Genomic DNA, 20,581 nt, shown 5'->3' with positions numbered 1-20,581 from the left:
ATCATAATAGAGTCTGGGATTCTAAGGGTCTGCAATTTTTTTCTCAATATTTTTTTTGGTTCAAGGCTATTGAACCAAGAAAAATTTCTGGGTCCCCCATACAAAAACATCCCTGGAGCCCACTACCGGTCAAGTATTCGGATCCAATTTTTTTTAGAAATTCCAGTTTTTTGAAGTCCAATAGACCAGGACCCAAAACAGAAATGGAGAAAAAAACAGTAGCAAAGCTGCTCAAAACAACTGAGATCTGAAAACTGAAAACAAACTCAGCTGGGGCTCTTTTAGGCAGTCCCTTTAAATTGGACAGCCCAAAAGAGCTCTCCAAGCAGCCAGTCCTACAGGGAGAACTCTCCTGCAGGGTCATATAATCATAGAATCAGCTGTTTGGCGAGCTCTGCTGGGCAACCTGGTTTAAATCCATGCACCAATCCTATGGGTAGAAGTCTCTGACTCTGCTGGACAGCCTGCAACAGAGCTCACCAAGCAGCTTGGCTGGGGCTCTACTGAGCAGCCTGATTTACCGGGATGCCCAGCAAAACCCACTCAGGTGCCCACGGGCTCAGCTGGGGTTCAGCTGAGCAGCCCAGTTTAGCCCAAATCGCCCAACAGAATTCACTGAGGAGTCAATCCTGCTAGGAAGGTTCTGCCTGCAGCCTCTGCAGAGCAGCTTGGTTTTGCTGATAATTCCAAAATCTATTTTCTCCCACTTCTCTCCTGGATAATACAAAAAAAAACCAAAACCCTTTTGGATCCATTTTTCAGTTCTGGTGGATCCAAACATACTCCTATGGGATACCCAGGCTGAAGTATCCATTCTGCAAAGTAGCTCACTAAGTGATCTTGGGTCAGCTACAAATTCTCAGCCTAACCTACCTCTTTGGTTTCTTGTGAGGACGGATTGGAGGGGAAGAGAAAAATGTGAGCTGCTTTGAGTCCACAGAAATCTGTTACTCTAATATCCTTCACCACTTTACACTACCCAGTACAACACAAAGAATGTCAACAGAAGCCTTTTAATCATTTTTGAACTACACTGATGCGTAATGAAATGTTTTCCTGAACAAGAATAAAAAGGACTTCAAAGACTTGGAACAAATACGACAGTCCCAATTCGGAGTTTTGTTTTGCTTTTTAAAATGCTAGGGTGTAAAACTGTCCATGGGCGATTACGTAAATAATTTCACTTGAAAGGATGATACGATGTACAGAAATGTAGCTATCTGTCATGGCAGCTCATGTTTTAAATCTCAGGAAATATCTGTCTTGGAAGCCTTTAAAAGTGCTGGAAGAACAATGTCATGCAATACTATCCAAAGGAACCAGAATAATAGAACGACCCTGCTAGTGAATGCCCCACACAAGGAATGGGGTACTATTGAAGGAAAACGGATGCCACTCACACTAGTTAGAAAAATCAAGGAAAACAGGCAGAACCAATCTACTTGAAGCTCCAGATTTATTTTTGTTGCATCAGGAGAATCTGGGGGCGGGGGGGGGGGGGAAACAACTAAAACATAGCTGCTCTGCAAAATGAACAAATAATAAGAAAAGCAAAATGTATATAAAGAGTATTAATTCACAAAGCCTTTCCCAAAGTACTGTACTTACTTGTCTGGAGTCACTACGACTCCATAATAAGGTAGGCTAATGTTGTTATTCTGTTTCAGCAGAGGGATGTGGTGCAGAGCACCTAACCTCATATCATTTTAGAAATAACATCTCCATTGAAACTAAGCCAATTATGACCCTATAAAGCACAAATGTATCTCTGTGTTTATCTGTTTTATTAAATGATTTAATTATTTAATATAGACTTTATTATATTTTAAATGCTGTTTTAATGTCGACATGTCTTGATGTTTGCCACATGGGAGATCCTGTTTGGATGGAAAGGCAGCAATAGAAATGCTTTAAATAAAACAAACTCACTGCCAGAAAATAGCAGTAGTTTTTAATTTACCTCATTTATACTCAAGTGTTTCCCCCGGTGGGGATCCAAACTGGCTTACAATGTTCTGGTCTCCGCCATTTTATCTTCACAGCCTAATGATGTAGGTTGGGCTGAGAGTCACTAGCCCAAGGTCACCCAGCCTAACCTACATCATTCAATCCTAGGTCCTGCAAATCCTAATGCAGCACTGTAATCACTGCACCATGTTGGCTCAGTAATCTTCTAAAACAGGGGTAGTCAACCTGTAGTCCTCCAGATGTTCATGGACTACAATTTCCATGAGCCCCTGCCAGCAAATGCTGGCAGGGGCTCACGGGAATTGTAGTCTATGGACATCTGGAGGACCACAGGTTGACTACCCCTGTTCTAAAAGACAAACAGGACTCATTTACTTATGTACACAAAATGTTTCACTGTTAATCAAAACTCCTTTCAAAATTAACAGTCTGCAAGAGTTACTAGCCCACAAAATATTTACTGGCCTGTCTACCCATAATATTCAAGTGGATAGCCATGTTGGTCTGAAGCAATAAGCAATAACCAATGTATAATTCTGGGGATAAGCTTTTGCGTGTATGCATACTTCAGAAGAAACAGGCATGCACACAAAACCGTATATAAAGAATTAAGCTTTGTTGGTCTTAAAGGTGCCGCTGGACCAACTTCATGAGGATGTAGGCAGCCATTTGAGGCATAATAGCATGACAAAATGGGATTGATTCCTTTGCCGTTTAAAAAAATTTCCCCCATGCGATCTCATGAAGGGGCTTTGCCAGAGGTAGTAAAGCAGCTGGTTATTTACAAAGCTAAATGCTAAGAACACAAGCAGCCCTACAGCCATTTTATTTAGTACATTCTAATTCCATTTTTCCTCCAAGGATCTTAGAGTGACATATAGGGACCTCCCCTCCTCCATTTTGTCTATCTTCAGAACAATCCTGTGAGTTAGGCTAGGCTGAAAGGAGGTGACTGGCCCCAGATCACTCAGTGAGGATCACAACACACAGAAACCTGAGAATCCCAGATAACCTTATGGACACTAAATTCTATTCCAGAAGGGAAGGAGTGGAAAACTATAAATAAGAATGTATTGGAAATGTAAAATATTCAAGAACTTGAATGGACAAAAATGGAATGAGCTAGAATCCAGTGGTGGCCAAACTATAGCTCTCCAGAAGTCCATGGACTACAATTCCCATGAGCCCCTGTGCGATCTTGTGAACCTCAGTTGCTTACCATAGACTGGCCATAGGAAATACGAATATCAAGAAATTCAGTGGCTACTTTCAAGATACAGCAAAAGACAGAGCAAAGACTGAAACACTACTGAAAACACAAGCAAGCTACCCAGCTGTATATACACAGAACTAAGTGGTTTTGGGAATGCAAACATCCATCCTAGGCACAGAAGCAAGCCCATTTCAATAGGCCAGGATGAGCATCACAATGTGGATGGCAGCTTCTGGACATAATTTTCTTTACTGAATAGAGTCCACTGTCCTGGATTTCCATTCCCTTAATGCAAATCATTGCAGCCAGTGACTCAGCAGAGCTCTCAAAGGCCTTCTTTAAAAACTACTGTGTTACAGCTTCCTGCCAAGGCTAAAAATAAGATGAATGAACAGCAATTTAACTAATCCTTGAATTATCTCATGTTAATCAGATGTTTACCCCACAGACTTTAAAAGTGAGGATTTAATGGGGGGAAGAGAATTGTAGGAGCTTTTTCAGAACTAATTAATTCATGCATGTATTTCTTGGGACTGCTGCCATTATTAAACCTGAAAATTTATCTTTTTTAAGGTTTACTGTATGTTACTTTAACCATAGTTTGTACTTGCTCTTCCACTCAAATTATATATATATGGTCTCCTTAAATATGTGATTATCTTTTAACATGCATTCCAGTGATCCAAAGGGCTTAGAAGATGTAATCATAGTTGCATATTATTTATTGATTTATATTTATATACCGCCCTCACCGAAGGCTCGGAGCAGTTTACATCAAACACGAAAGATACAAACATTTTGTAAAGCTGAAGGATTTCCCATGAATCCTAGAAGTACACATTTGAAGTAAAATTCTTCTCTCATCTGAACTGCATGAACATAAATCCATTTTGCCTCAGCAGTACATAATAAGCATTTTCTAGCTTTGTTCTATTATAAATGCAGGAACCACAAAATGAGCCAGTTCAGTTTGCTTTTCATCATTTTGTCAAAAGCAAATTACTCAAGCATCTATGCTTATGTAATGTCACTACTGAAGTATATCAAAGAGATGGCAATTTGTGAATGTTGGGGGTGGGGAAGGGAGACAGCATTTATAAACTCTGTCTTTCTCCTATCAACATCCCTCAGTCCTGACACTACATCTTTTCAACGATGCAAGGATAACTACCAGGGCAGAAAATATGAACCTTTTGCAGACCCCTCTGATTTGATTGACTGATTGACCTCCTACCTAACGGTGCAATTTAAACGACAAATATTTATTTTCACATACGCATACAGATCAAGAGAGACTGGTTTATGAGGAACATAGTTCACACAACTGGCTGGTCTTTGGATACAATAATACCGTAGTAGTAACATTTCCTACAGGAGACTGAACAGTTCCAGGATGCTTGGGGCAAACACTAAAGAGGTAAGCGTGCTTCCGCCAAGATTACCAGTATAATTATTATTCCAAATAATGACTCTGCCCAGATCCCTATGAAATGGACTTTGTTAAACCCATCACTGCAGCAACTCTCCAGGGGAGTAATCAGGAAATAGGATAAAGATTTCTAGCTCCATTCTAATTAATCCTTATTGTAAAGGGAAATATATATACCTAATAATGCATTTTCCCCCTTTGAAATCTGAACTTCTGATATTTTGGTTCAGTTGGTTCACTTTCAGCCACTTAACCACAGCAGTAAGGCGTTAGCTCAAGACCTCTACCACATCATCGGGGGATTCAGTTAGAGAGATATAGAGTGGGGTGTCATCAACATGTTGATAAACTCCACCTCCACAGCTATGAATGATTTTCTCTTAAAGGCTTTACAGAGAAGTTGAATAACATGGGAGATAAGACTGCCTCCTTTGGAAACCAAAAATGACAGCTCCCATGCTGAAGATAGCTGGTCTTCAACAGCAATCCTTTGAGTCCCATCCATGATGATCTAAACCAGTACAAGGAACATCCTTCTGCTACCTAACTTCTCAGTGTGATAGCATGATCTACTTGTTGCCAACAGATCCTGTAGGAGGGGAGAAAAATTCACCATCTTTGTCTGTACTCAGATGGAGGTTATGAGAAGGGCTACCAGGGATGTCTCTGTCTCACTGCCAGGCTGAAACCGGACTGAAAATGATCCAGATCTCAAGACCTACCTGGAACTAGTCTGTTTCTGATTTCTCCCCATGTTTCCCTATATTATCCAGTCTTAATAATGGCCCAAATTATTTTTCTGAAGATATTTTTTTAAGGAGTCGGCTGCTAACTCCGTGTTTGAGCTGCTGGGGGAAAGTATCATGAATTAGTGTCTGATTTCTGATGTTCAACTGCTCATTGATGTGGTTGGTACAAGATTTTAGAATCTAGGAGAAAAAAGGATTCAGTCAACAAGTGCCAGCCTTCATAGATCCTGGGATCCTATCTATATCCATCACAGTAACTGGGTCAAAGTAATCCAGCTATACACTGTATTTATACTCTTGCTATTTTATCATATATGCATATGTACTTTTATTACAGTACTATTTTTAGAGACTACTGAAGACAACTGTTTAGTTGAAACATGCTTGATCTACACAATTTTTCTTATAAGACTTCAAGTTTTCCCTCTTTCCCTCTGACCCCTCTTGCCTTTTTATATCCAATCCTTCTTTTTATCCCATTCCCTTCTTCTTAGCTGGGTTTTCTGTTTCCACCACTTTCCATTCCTTCCTCTAGGGGCGTTTCCTCCTTCTGCTCTCTGCTCTCCCTCTGAGACAGAGGCTTCAGAGTTTCCTGCAGCAGCAGCAGCACGTACTAGCCTCGTGCTAGCCTTCTTAAGGCAGTGAGGGGGGGAGGCGGAGAGTGTTCTTTCCCTCCCTATCCCACTGTCCCTCCTGGGCTTGCTGCGTCTCTGCTTCTTCCTGCATCTGCTTTTTCAGTTAAGTATACGTGTCTCCTACCCCCGCCCTCCTATCTTGTCTGGCAGCTTTTTTTTTAGACCCGCATATAAGCCGAGGGGGGCTTTTTCAGCTATAAAAAAGGATTGTAAAACTCAGCTTATATGTGAGTATATACGGTAGGCTAAAGGCCTGCTAAACCTCTATGGTTTGTTACAAAGAGCAAGAAGCTTTCAAGCAGGTTTAGCTTAAGATATTTTGGTAACCAAATGAAACAAAACGTGGAATAAAGCAACACACTCTCAACACAATAGCAGCCCTGGTCTTCAAAGAAAATGCTCAACAGCAAGTGATTCAAGAAGGAAAAACCTGCTGAGAAGCCCCCTCAAGAGCCAAAATAAAAGTACAAGTAAATTATAAAATGTCTCATAATCAAGGCAGCATACCTACTGATAAAATTTGAGAGTACTTCCTAAAGACAAATAAGACATCACCCTAAAATAGAGTTTTTATCAAACCCCAATACTTTATTTTTAAAAGGCACACATCTAAAATATCTTTCATTTTTCACTGAAAAAAGGCACAAGTCAAGCAAACTTTATTACAGAAATTCACTCACTGGATAACTATAATTGGGTGCAGATCATACACTACTCCTGGCAAATCTGGGTTCACCTTGGCAGGTGAGATAGTCGGAAGCATTTAGGACTGAATTCCATCATAAAATTTGACCTTCCCTTAAGTGAGCCTGTTGGCTAAAATTCTCTATCACAAAAACTGAAATGTTAGATTTGAGAAGTGGCTGCTTTACATCTCTGCTCATACCACACATGGAAATCAAGAGAGGGTACTCAAGTGACTCTCTTCAACGTTTTATTACACGGAAAAACAGATTGTCCTTAGAGCATCTGCAATTTTGTGTCATCTAAAAATAATGCGGAGAATCTGTAATTTCCTAAGCTTCTAAACTTAGCGAAGAAAAACCTGTTAAAATTATTACTCAGAAAGGCTCCCTGATTCATAGCTTGATTCTTATTCAAATACATCATACCTATAGCAAAACAACATACAAAAATCAAATAAGTTATTTCATGCTGGAGTCTGTTTCTAGATTCAGTTCCTGTCTCCGCCAAGATTTTTCATTGATTGCACATACCGTTTGCCATGTCAATACTGAAAATGATCAATACTTCATATTAGCATTTGTGATCAAATTAAGGCTTCAAGATATCTTTCGAAACCGAAGTTTAAATAAACCAACTTTGGTTACTATGGTCATCTATGGCAAGCTATTTGATCTTAACAATGGTTTAATGTGACACGTAAACATAAGAACCCTAGCCTTAATCCTTTTTGCTCCCTAGTACCGTTCTCACCACAAGGCAGGCTGGGATGCCAGCTAGGTCACTGCATAAGAGGCAGGAAAGACAATCAAGGGCATTTGTTGAGATAAACCAAGAACTGAATGGATATCTGAAAGTCAACTCCTGGCCTCATGAACTAACCAGAATGTAATAGCAACAGTTCAATGTTCTGTCTAAGCCAAGGCAAAGCCTTTTTAGCTGTATCTGCCCAAAATGTAAGCTTTCAGAAGCCCAGAAGGCTCACCTACTACTGAATCAGCTACTATTCTCAGCTTATTTTGTCTCTTTTTGTCTGAATGCGCTATCTAGATATGCCCTATTACAGGGGTAGTCAACCTGTGGTCCTCCAGATGTTCATGGACTACGATTCCCATGAGCCGCTGCCAGCATTTGTTGGCAGGGGCTCATGGGAATTGTAGTCCATGAACATCTGGAGGACCACAGGTTGACTACCCCTGCCCTATTAGACAGCCAGTTATTCATTTAATATAGAAGCGGAACATCTCAGGACACTGTATTTTAAACAGAAAAGATATAGGAATGTAAAACAAAATGATTACAAAGGGACAAGAATAATTGCATTTCCATAATGAGCCAGAACTTGGCCCCCAACTAGGCTGTAGGCAAATAAAACGCTTCTGTCTAAAATATAATGTTAAATCAGTCACAGTGAAATGGAGGGTGAGTGAAGAGTATGTAAAAGAGCAAACCGGTAGAAATTAAGCTTCACATACATCCATAATGTGATGTTATCTTTAAATAACTTGAAGGAGGAGGGATGACTTCAAGACTCCAAGATAAAATGAATTAGGCATCTTTCATTAGACTGACTGGGATATATACTCCCTTCCCAACGCTCTTCATCGACAACAAGAGGTTCAAAAATTGCCATTAACATGAACGTTAGAGAACAAGGGTCAGTTCCAAAGTGGAATGGTAAGAACTGCCAGCAGCTATCTCTTTGGACTGGATTATCTTTAATCATAGAATGATAGAGTTGGAAGGGACCTGCTGGGTCATCTAGTCCAACCCCCTGCACCTTGCAGGACACCCACAACGCTATCGCTCATGCACTGTCACCTTCCCCCCCCCTTAAATCTTCACAAAATCAGCCTCTCTGTCACACACAAAAGGTCTTTGGGTAAAATATTTTGAGGGTCTGGGAAAAAATGTTCTTGACATCTTCTTGAAGTCAACCCAAGCACCAGTGCTTTCTCAAAGATGTGTAAACCTCCCCTTCTTTAGGATGCCATCCAAAAGCTATGGTTAAACAAATGTGAGCTAATTTAAAATTTAATCAGCAGAGTGCATAGGTGCATGCTGATTTTTTTCTATTTTCCTTATCTATACAGGTGCTTTGAATAGGGCTAAGATAACAAGCAAATAAAGGAGCAAAAAGCAATTCGTTGCCCTGAGCCCAAACACATGTATAACTTTTACCCTTAAAAGGTTTAAATTTTTAACAGCATTCCCCATCCACCATAATTCCCAGGAACATGGTAAATATCATTTGTAACTGAGGGGTATCTCATAAGTTTTATGATCTGGCATGTGGACATATTTTATTCAAAGGAAGAATTAAACAGACCCCTTGATCCATGCCTAAAGTAGCTCTTTGAATCCCAGTCATTGGTTGCTAACAACTGAAGAAAGAACATGCCAGAAATGAGCTTTAGAAATCCTTGGGGTTCATCCTCACTTCTTCCTCTCACATGACTTCCTGTTTTTAAAGTAACCACAATTTGTTGCAGGGAGAAGAAAAGAGGCAGGATGTAGGATATGAGCCTGAAGATGGTAGAATCTTGTTCTTGTTTAGCTGGTTCATGACAGCTCAATATATCCATTGTCTTAAACATCATAAGACCATCTTTATAAGCTACTCATTCATCCATGGAACAAAATTATTTCATGTTAGAAAACTGTGGTCTTAAATATTGTTTAGAGAAACTATTTCATTTTAGAAAACAGCACACACATGAAATGCAACTGGTACTTCCTTTGGGCTCATAGTACTCATCCAACTACTGTTGACAGAAGAAAATCATCATTTAAGGAACTTAATCTTTTAGAGAATCTGAAGACTGAACACACCAAGACTGGCAACAGGAATGAAGTCCTAGAAAACACAGTATTTACAGATAATAGGATGGATCCTAAATACCCAACTCTTTGTACAAGATTCATGCTTATCTGCCATGCCCACTGTACATCACCTTGCGCCATGTCTAAGCGCCCACCAACCTCCCTCCCTCCCTCCTGGAAGTTGCATTTCAAGATCGACCAGGCTGCAGCAGGATGGGAAAGGTGGGGAAATTTTTTGTGAGCTTGCAGAGCTTAGAATCCAACCCAACCCGGTATTTATCAACCTAATTTACTCACTTTGATTTACTAAATGAGCCTAACTATTGCTACAGGGGGAAATATAGTGCTAGTGGCAATGTCACTTCACTTTAAATCTAGGCCATATCACTTCCTTAAATGCAGCTAAATATGTGACAAGTGTTAGTTTGGAAGTCAGCCACTTTAGCAGCGTAGTTCAAAAAAGATAAAACAGTTGTTTTATGACAGGGAGCTGCTGCAAGTACAGTGTCCCATTGGCTACAGGATTGTATTAAAGAAGCTTGCTGATGCCAATTCTGAATCCTCTAGAAATACCAAGCAGCTATTTGGCTCTTCAGCAGAACTGCTTGTACAAAAATTACTAAGACAGACAGATGCTTTAAGTGGCTGCCTATGTGCTACCAAGCCAAAATCATGCTGTTTGTTATGGGCTTTTAAGTGATAAACAGCATAGGGACAGCCCATCTGCAACAGCACCCATATGAACTTATCCTTTCTTTATGAAATGAGAAGGCCTTGCCACAGGCCCAAGCATATGAAATAAATTCCGGGGAGGGGACAGCAGTGCTGGGATGGGGCACTCGGTCATCGCAGTGCAGAAGTAGTCACATTGTTAGACATTTAACAGAGTTCATACATCAACAGCTCTTGTATTTCACGAATTCCTTGCTCTTTTCAAGTTGTATTTTCATTGTTTGGTCTCTTGATTGTAGCTAGAAAACAGATTGCTTTGGGTGCTTGTTGGAGGAAAGCTGATTAACTTTTTATAAATAAACAGAGAGTGCAATCCCAAATTTTAGATATCAACAAGACAGTCAAAAAGAAAACTAACCCATTTGATTTAGGGGAGTATTCCAGCGGTGTTGCACATTCTTCCTGGTGCTCACCCAGATATTTAAAACAGTTATAATACCTTGATCCAATGGAGAATCAGCTCAATAGTTTTGATAATCATCTTGGAAAATATTAACGGACAATTTACAGCACGCTAAAGCACCAAAGGTTTCAACAGGATTAGCTAGAGGCTGGCAAGAGGATGGACCCCTGACTTTAAGATCCAGCACAGTATAAAGATTAGGATAGGGATTCCCAACCAGGGCTCCCTGGAGCTCCATGAGAGCTCCCCAGGGGTTCCCCAGCCATTCCCCTATATCTGATGACACTTCTGACCCAGTTCCCGGGCTCCTCAATGCCTGAAAAATATTTCAGGGACTCCTCCACAGTCTAAAGGTTGAAAAAGGCATTGGGTTAGGATCTGCAGGTTCCAAATTCCAACCCTCACTCTTTTAAAGAAGCTCACTGAGTGACTTTAGGCCCATAACTTTTTCTTAGACTGAGGGGATAAAACGGAGGAGGGGAGAATGTTGAGAGTTGCACTGCATCCTCACTGGGGAGCAGAGTATAAGCATAAAAGAATTATAACCATTTCACAAAGGGTTGCAGTCGCAGCTATTCACTGGCCCTATCCTTCTGCCCTTATATCTACTTGTCTCCTGCCACTGTAGTAGGAGTAGGAGGACAACAACGACTTTATGGCTTTAAGGATGAGCAATAGTTTGGGTGACAGTCAGGACTCCCATTACCTTAGTATTTTTTTTTACATTGAGCATCTCTTAGCAATGCATATTTTGATCTGTCAATGCTCCAATCTCGCATAATTCTGCGCAATCTCCATTTTATAGAATTGGAACTGTAGCACCCTTTACAGCAGGTCTGTTGTGCACATTAATGAAGTTAAGATTAATACTTGGCATAGTTATAAGCAGTATAAACATGCTTATATGTTAGATATTTACCAAATATAATGCCATATATTCAGCCATCCATGAACAAAAGGCCCAGGAAGTTTTCCAGTGTGTTCTCCATTCATGCATTCTGGAAAGATAATTCCTTGGGGTCATAGTAATGACTATGGTGCTGCAGGGAGCAGGACAGGAAAGAGATAAAATCATCCCCTCCTTTCTCTTGCATCAAAAGACTTCCCCTATTGAAAAAGGGGCAGTATCACACACATACCTTCACCACGCTAGCCTTCTCCCCCCACCCACCCACTTGCATGACTGTTCCTCTGCACAAATAACTGTAACCCAGGAATGTCTCCAAGGTCTGTGAAGGAAACAGTTCCATGCACTGATGTAGGATACACCCATGGCATATTCACAGGGTCCAGTTCACAATCATCCTTTAATGCTCCCTGTGTTTGAACTCCGCATAGGGAAGGGGCCAGGACAGAGGATGCTGCATCTCAAAGCTCAAGCATGCTGTTGGTTCTTGCCATTTACAATCAATTAATTGTGAAGACATTAAAATCTGATTGATGCTTTTAATCAGCTCAGGTCTGATAACTGACTTACTGATTTACTCACTCTTGAATCCTATCTAGGTTTTCAAAAGCTCAGAGCTCTGAACAAAAATTTATTCTTGGCAACTCTCAGGGTAAATGGTGCCACCATACACCTGGAACATTACTGCAAGAGGAAAGGTCAAAAGAACGGAGGGGAAAGGAGAGGAGATTGGGATATATGCACTATTTTCTCCAAGATCAAAAAGTATGGGCTAGCATCCCCGTTCGTGTACTGGTCAAGACTGCTATCTTAATTCACTCATAAATGCTGTTATCAGTTTCCATGTATCAAGAAAATCATTTGTTGCATAAATTCCAGGTGTCTTGCATTGATAAATGCCCTTCATTCATACATGCACAGAATTAGAGCATAGAACTTTGTAATATTATTGATCATTCAGAAGGTCAGCCACATTAATGCTAGCATAAAATGTTTTGTTTCATATCTTCTTTTGCAACACCAGCCGGATGCCCTAAGAGTGAACTTATACCAGACATGGGTCTATCAACCTTATTGTTTTGGATGGGGAAGGGGGGACAACTTATACCTATTAGACAATTAAAACAAAGCACTTATTTAAAGACGATCTATAGTTAGTTATCCATTGAATCCTTCAAGTGAGTGAAGCCCACATAACAAGATAACAGAACGTTGTATATTTACATATAGACTGAAATACGAGTGCTCAAAGCCACCTACTTCCTGGAGCTTTGCTCATAAATAACTTTTGGTCTTGCAAAAGAACCTTCCTTTAAAAATCAGGTAGGAGGTTGCAGTTGCTCCAGCAGAGGTAAGTTTTCAGTTTAATAGCCACTCCACCCTGCATGTTCTCTGCAAGAAAACATTTAAGCTGAAGTATGACAACAATGGGCTTATTTCACATCAGTCGCAGCATTAATGTAAGTCCAAGGTGAAGGAAAAGATTTACTCTGGAGATATCAGCCTCTTTCCACAAGAATATTAACTATACAAATGCCAAAGCTCACACTACAGTTTCTAAAAGCTCCAGTGCTAAAAGGAAAAATCCACGATGCAGATACAAATACCAGATAGCACTATAATTTAGTTCATGCAAGAATTTGGTATGACCCAATCTGAAACAATGTTTTATCATGTGCAGTCTATTCAGACATTAAGGTAATGTATTTGACACCAAGTACAAAGTGTTAAAAGTAATCACCAGTGAGTGTGGGCGGAGTCATAAGTACACCTTCTCTAATTTTAATAAGACTGTATAATTAAGTAAAAATGAAAGATATTAAAGGACATAAATTTTACCTTTGCTCATTCTCCATATTTATATGCCTGAATGGTTTACGCTTTTCCCTTTTCTTCTATCTACGTGCACTCAAATGGTCATTAATGAAAAAGAGCTACATAATTTTTGGTATCAGAGGCTGTATTTTTATTACGTGATTATTGGCTCAATCACAGCATGAAAAATACCTTCCATAGAGACAAGTAACGTATCTGCTGGAAATATTTCATGAGAAGAGGGCTAAAAATGTCTGTCAAATATTCTTCTGTGGGTGATTTATTGATAGTACTGACCTTTCAGATTCATCAAGGCTGCCTCCAGGTCTTATCGCCCCTGCAGTAGAAGCTGCTGAATAGATATTGGTAAAAGCAGCAGCGGCAGCTTCTCCAGGCTCTCCTCCCTACATGCTGCACACTCTCTCTCTCTCTCTCTCTGCAGAAGCAGCTGGCTACAAGCAGTGAGAAGAGGTGAATGCACAAGAAGCCAAAGAAAAGGGCTAAGCAACAAAGTTGATTCTCCTCCATTCCCTCCCAGTCCCGCACTAATGATACGATAGACAGACAGACTGCTTTGCACCTCTGGCAGACTAAAAAAAATGTCAGCAATGAGCAGAACCTCCTCAAACATTTGTGGTGAAAATCCTCGAGGATAACCGTAAAAACAGCTTGCAACACCAGGTTCCCAGTCTTTCTTCATTCAATGATTCACAGTTTCTCCAGGCTGCTAAAGGCATTTCAGCTGTAACCCTTTCCATGCTGAAGTATGAAGGATACTGGAATTATATTCCTGCACTGTAAAATGACACAGTGTAGCACAGTATAGATACACACACACACACACACACACACAGAGGCATATTCATCCACCTGGTGGGTTTCTTATTTGGTGGATACGTGGTCTTAACAGCTTTGCAGACAAAATCTAGTATATTATAAACGTTAGAACTGAATTTGTACAAATGTGAAACCTAACCTTGAACAGGTCACTTAATCTCTTTGAAATTCAGCTCTTGCTGTTTTACGCAGGTCCTACCTGCATTGGAAAGACTATTAATATTTATGATGCACTTTGATACCTTTGTGTTTATGGCACTTTCTGAATTTGCTGCGGCATATAAACTGGTTTTCTACTTTTGACGTATGAATCAACTTGTGCCACAGAAGGTGGGGGGTCTTGAAGACAACAAACAGCCCAGCGACTGTTATACTGCATAAATGTAAGTGTCCAATTGGAAACAAAATCATAGATTCACTCTTCCAAGTTCCATCTGCTGGGCCCCCCTCAGACGCCCTTCCATGACTGAACAAATTTGATCTCCCCAGTTTTGCTGTTATTTATGTTGTGTTATAAATCGAGACCATCACTCGATGGCATAGAGCTGGACACATCTGCTTCAGTTTTTCAGTACTTTATGCAATAGAAGGAATATACCTTAAATTGCAGTGTTCGCTATAATCTATAAAAGGCACAGGAATTCAATCCAGTTAGGAAAATTGGCATGACGCTACCAGCCAAAGACAAGCCACGCTCACAACACGTCATGAATCCATAGTTCAGTGGTTCTCAACCTGGGGGTCGGAACCCCTTGGGGGTTGAATGACCCTTTCATAGAGGTCACAGCAGGACAAGCAGCTTGGCCGGGGGCGCCATCCATACAACAGCCTTGCAGGGTAGATAGAGATAGATCAGGGGTAGTCAAACTGCGGCCCTCCAGATGTCCATGGACTACAATTCCCAGGAGCCCCTGCCAGCGTTTGCTGGCAGGGGCTCCTGGGAATTGTAGTCTATGGACATCTGGAGGGCCGCAGTTTGACTACCCCTGAGATAGAGCATTCCGTCTGTCAGGAGCAGCAGAAAAGAGCATGGTGGGACATGAAGCAGAACTGAACTGAGAAACCCTGAAAAAAAACCAATTTATATACAATCATGAGCAATGGATCTTCACGCCATTGGTCACTTTCAGTTTAATTTCTGCGAAAGAACACTTGCATAATTTTATGGTTGGGGGGGGTCACCACAACATGAAGAACTATATTAAAGGGTCATGGCATTAGGAAGGTTGAGAACCACTGCCATAGTACGTCATAACCCAATTCAGAAATCAAACTGTACTCAAATGGGCTGCAAAGTACATGGGAAGGAATAATTATTATAACTTTGGAATAAAAGACAACCTACCGTATTAGCCCAGTGATGTAATACCATCGCTGTGGCTTTCTAGACATTCGCAGGAGCCATTTCTGAGAATTTCCCAAGGGAACTTCCTCTTGAAGAGACATTTGAAGAAGCCTCGAAGTAGGTCAGGATTAGTTCTGCTTCTTAAATCCAAACAACAAACAACAAATTCCTCGTGTTTGTGGCAGATGAAGAAAGGAAGCTTTGAATGGCTTATACTTGCTCAGAAAGAGATAGCTGGACCCATTAGGTGAACTGAAAAGCTAAAGTTGTTTTATGTACATAAAACTGCCTCCGCCGCACTCATTATTTAGTAGGATCTTTCCAGGAAATACCTAACAGACTCACCACTCAGTTGCTCCATCATATATTGACAGATTCAAGAGCAACAGACTACTCTGCACTCTCTAACACAAGCAACAGGATGCAGAAACACATGTCTATAGCCCAATGTGAATACGCAAAGTCTCATTTCAAATCATGTACACACAGGAAAGGAAAAAGGGATTTAATCCTGATTAGTTTCAATAAATGAAATCAGACTTCCTCTGTTGTTATCATTTCAAGAGTCACAGCTCTTTCTCCTTCAACACATGGACATGCTCATGGAGCCCAATTTCTGCACCAGGATGTTGGAGGAACCATGTCTTGGTTTAACTAGCTCTTACAACAGCTTTTAACTATACCCAATGGCTTCGCCGAGCCTTGAGAAAGTGGCTTCCTTGGCTGCATCAGTGAGAATAAGTGCAACATCAGCCAGTGCTGGTTAACCTCCTCTTAACATTGTTTTAATCACTCTATTCATATTGCCTGAATGGTTATTTCTCACCTTTTCATGGTATAACTGAGGATTTCTTTTATTTATTTATTTATTTATTTATTTATTTATTTATTTATTTATTTATTTATTTATTTATTTATTATGTATTTATTTAAAACAGGGGTAGTCAACCTGTGGTCCTCCAGATGTCCATGGACTACAATTCCCATGAGCCCCTGCCAGCATTTGCTGGCAGGGGCTCATGGGAATTGTAGTCCATGGACATCTGGAGGACCACAGGTTGACTACCCCTGATTTAAAACATTTGTTGGCCGGCTTTCTCCCTTTTGGAACTCAAGGCAGCTTATAATATAAATACATTACGAAAAACACAATAAAAATAACGGTTATAAAACCCATAAAAAGCCACAGTTGAAATTCTAATCCATTTTACAGACTGAGCTGTAGTATACATGCAACCGCCTTATACTGAATCATACCTTGGTTCATCAAAGTAAGTATTGGTTACTTAAACTAGCAGCAGCTCCCTTTCATATCACCTGTTGCCAGATGTTTTAACTGGAGATACAAAGGATTGAACCTGGGACTTTCTACATGCCAAGCAGATGCTCTACCACCCTCCCAGTAGTGGTCAAGATGCACAAGATTATTTCATGCTGTTGTTTAACATCCTTTAATCATTGTGGCACATTAATGCACTTTTTTCACCATTCAGTATATAAATCTTGATCAGTGTCCTATGTAACTAATAAGCATGGAAGTTGACATAGGCACCAAGTTCCATGATGAACAATGCATGGTGGGCAATAATCAAGGATGTGTGAAGGTATGCAATGTGTATGGTTTAGAAGAAGAAGAAGAGTTGGTTCTTATATGCCACTTTTCCCTACCCGAAGGAGGCTCAAAGCGGCTTACAGTTGCCTTCCCTTTCCTCTCCCCACAACAGACACCCTGTGAGGTGGGTGAGGCTGAGAGAGCCCTGATATCACTGCTCGGTCAGAACAGTTTTATCAGTGCCGTGTGAGCCCAAGGTCACCCAGCTGGTTGCACGTGGGGGAGCGCAGAATTGAACCTGGCATGCCAGATTAGAAGTCCACACTCCTAACCACTACACCTAACTGGCTCTTAAAGAGCTGTCCTGCAGTAGACAGACTGCTCAATATAAAAGGTAAAGGTATCCCCTGTGCAAGCACTGTTCAATATATTCTACCCTAAATGTCAAGAATGGGGAGGGGGGGGGTTACATGCTGGGGATTTTATATCACCTAAAGAATGATTTCAGCTGGCCCTGCAGAATCATTCTTAATTTTCTTTCTCCAAACTCTATGAAAGAGCCTGAGTGTTTTTCAGAAATAAGACGAGTAGTACAAGTATTTAGGAGTGATACAAAGGTGCTCGTTTTGGTGGAAAGGTTCACATTTGGCATTTTAAATGCGGCTTTTAAAACAGTGTCCTTGAGAACTGGGAATTCAGGTGGGCTAAATATTCAAAGTGTACAAGAAGATGCAGCACGGTAGGGAGGGGAAAATATTTACATATGTATTTTTAATGCACTCCACATGATTGAATTAGGATGCCAAGAATAAAAAGAATTTTAAAAGCGATAAAAAATACCACGCGTAAAAAGAATAAGCAAAACACTTGAGGACTGCGAGTGTAAGATACATCAATTATTTAGCTCCCAAGAGCTTTAATCTTAAAAGTTATATGGTTATATGAGAACTCCCAACAAAACTATGCAAGGTTCTGTCCAAGGCCGTAACATTTTAAAACTAGTATCAAAGCCCATTTTTTTAAAATGGGCTTTGAAAGGGGCAGCAGGCAGGAGGGCTTGAGAGGGTGGGTGTGGCTCCCTTTGGCCCGCAAAGCGGGCGAAAGGGAGTGGAAAGGCCCCTGCCTGCCGGTGGTGACAGAGCTTTGCGGCCAGCAGGGAAGCTCCACCCTCCCCCCCCCCAGCTCCCTCCCAGCAGGAGTGTACCTTGTCATGGGCGACAATGGAGGCAGCAGCCACAAGGCTTCTAGCAGGCAAGGAGGGAGGTTGAGAGCTGGAGGGGGAGGGCCAATCAGGGTGGACCTGAACGGACAGGGCCCTGGACAGTCTCCTCCCAGGAGGCTGTTTCCCAAATATATAAGGGAGCGAAATAGTGTTAAGGATAAATTTTCTGGCATCGAGCATCATTAAAGTGCAATAAAAGCAGCCTGAACCCTGCCACATCACATGTTTTGATACTTGGACTGTATATTTTACACTCTGAACTGCAATTGTTATTCTGTATTGTTTTTGTATTGGTTGAGGAATGTAAAAATGACTGACTGACCCTGCCACAGACTTCAGTAGGAAGTAGGCAGCAATTTGAATTTAGTGTTGAAATTCCTGGCGCAGATTTTAACTACACCAAGTTACAGTTACACAGCAACATTTGTTTTTAACAGTAGTACACTTGTGCAATATTTTATGAGCAAAGCAGCAATGAAATGGACACCTGAATACTGCCGTCTTAAACCTTCCACGTACTCAGTGTTCTTAGCCAAGATTTTATCCGGATTAAAAATCACTGTTGTGTCACAGAAATTGCACATGTAAGACTTCAACCCACATACACCTCTCTCCATCCCTTACTGTCTCCTTCCTACAAACAGAGGTTCGTAACTTGATATTAAACCACAGTTTGTCCAAACATCAGCATTCAGACATCACTGCAAGCTGAAGTTCGTCAGCTTATCAAACTGAACCGCTTTCAAGAGGGGAAAGAGAAGAAAAAGGCACGTCCACCAGTCATAAACAGCACTCCAATTAAGTCCTTTTGTGCTATATTTCTGCAGAGACTAGGCAGATGGATTCCAGGTTTCTTGGAAGTCACACCTTCTAGCTTAGGTGTAATTAATGAGCTCTAGCACCAAAAAGTAGTAAAAAACGTAAACTCTGATGACAGTTTTGTTCAGAGGATATTGGTGGCTTAGCATTTAATCTTCCATTTTAATTCTAAGTGTTTAATAACTGTCATTTTAAGTACTTAGGGATCATTTCTGTGTATAGATGGACTGGGAGGGGGGTGTTTGTCCCTATGTTTGTTTCCATACTACCTCCTGGGGTCTGGTAATATCCATAACGAGACAACACATTTAATGTAACATCACCCAGTCTTCTGGAAGGCTATCTTTCCCAGATGTCCACATTTTAGCCTGCACAAGAATGATTTAAGCTACTACAGATTCACTGCAATGGTGCTTAAGTTCCCTTTCTGAATTATTTTAGTGAAACCCTCCATGTTTAAGCCTCAACAATGAGAATGGCTATGCAAGTAAAAGAGCAGTATTTTAAACCCCCTTTCCAAGAATGAATAGTTAATATCTTGGTTCTCCTATCCTGTAGCACAACGGAAAATATATCTAGAGCATGATTCAGGCACGTCAGCAATTAATCACTTTAAGTTATTTATTGCCTGCACACTGTTTATTAAATTATACTGATGATGAAGAAGAATCATCCATTTTTTTAAAAAGGGAGGCAATAGGGAAGAAATGCAGAGCTATCAGTTCAGAACCTAAGTAAATCAGGTGACCAAGTAAATCCAAACACCAACAAAAAGCAGGATAAATCAGAACCCGACTTTTGAAAACTTGCACAGCTAAGAACAGGCACCTATAAGGCATCTATAACCAAGCCAGTCACACACAAAAAAAGAGCTCAAAAAGCTTGAAAATTTTAGATTAGATGAAAGCTTTAATGGTCTTATGCAATAATACTCAAATCAGCTAAAAGCACTGGGACACCAGTATTCTTAAATAAGCCTTCTCTGAAATTAACAGGCTCTACATAGGAAAATGGGAGTATAGATGGGGTGGGGGCAGTCTGGATGACATGGGCATACTGATTTATCTCTGAGGCTATCTGGGTGGTGATAGGTTCTATAAATCGACATCAGAATAAAATATCCAACACGATCATTCTTTCTAACAATAAATGGCAGTTTTATTAAACTGTAAATTCTTACATGGCGTGAAATATCTCAAATGCATGGGGTGAGCATTTTGCTATATGCTAGTTAATTTATTTCTGAGGCAGACGATCAGGGTGGATACTCCAATAAAATATCTTCTAGTCCAAACAATCAATCTCTGAAATAACGACAAACAAAAATTATGTGCACGTGGGCTTCAAACTGTTCCTGACATCGAAAAAATGGCGGCACATCTTAAGCTGGCATCTTAATTTAACTTTTGCTTCATGCACCCAGCACAACGCAGTCAGAGAAAAAGGAG

The 20,581-nt window shown here is 40.6% G+C and overlaps 1 protein-coding gene across 8 annotated transcripts in view; it reads right to left on the bottom strand.

Annotated features, from left to right (window-relative positions):
* Nucleotides 1-20,581, bottom strand: part of ARHGAP32 (Rho GTPase activating protein 32) — a 196,859-nt gene that overhangs the window by 131,024 nt on the left and 45,254 nt on the right. The window contains exon 1 of one of the 8 annotated variants that reach the window (XM_077306407.1): nt 13,656-13,982. The exons of the other annotated variants lie outside the window; for them this stretch is intronic. The gene's annotated coding sequence lies outside the window, so the exon portion shown is untranslated. Of the gene's footprint in view, nt 1-13,655; nt 13,983-20,581 lie in introns of those variants that run through there. 8 annotated transcript variants of the gene reach the window in all.

Source organism: Paroedura picta, chromosome 12, assembly GCF_049243985.1.
Source record: "Paroedura picta isolate Pp20150507F chromosome 12, Ppicta_v3.0, whole genome shotgun sequence".
Taxonomy (NCBI): domain Eukaryota; kingdom Metazoa; phylum Chordata; class Lepidosauria; order Squamata; family Gekkonidae; genus Paroedura; species Paroedura picta.
The sequence above is the reverse complement of the archived record's forward strand: the minus strand, read 5'-3'. Positions and strand labels throughout refer to the sequence as shown.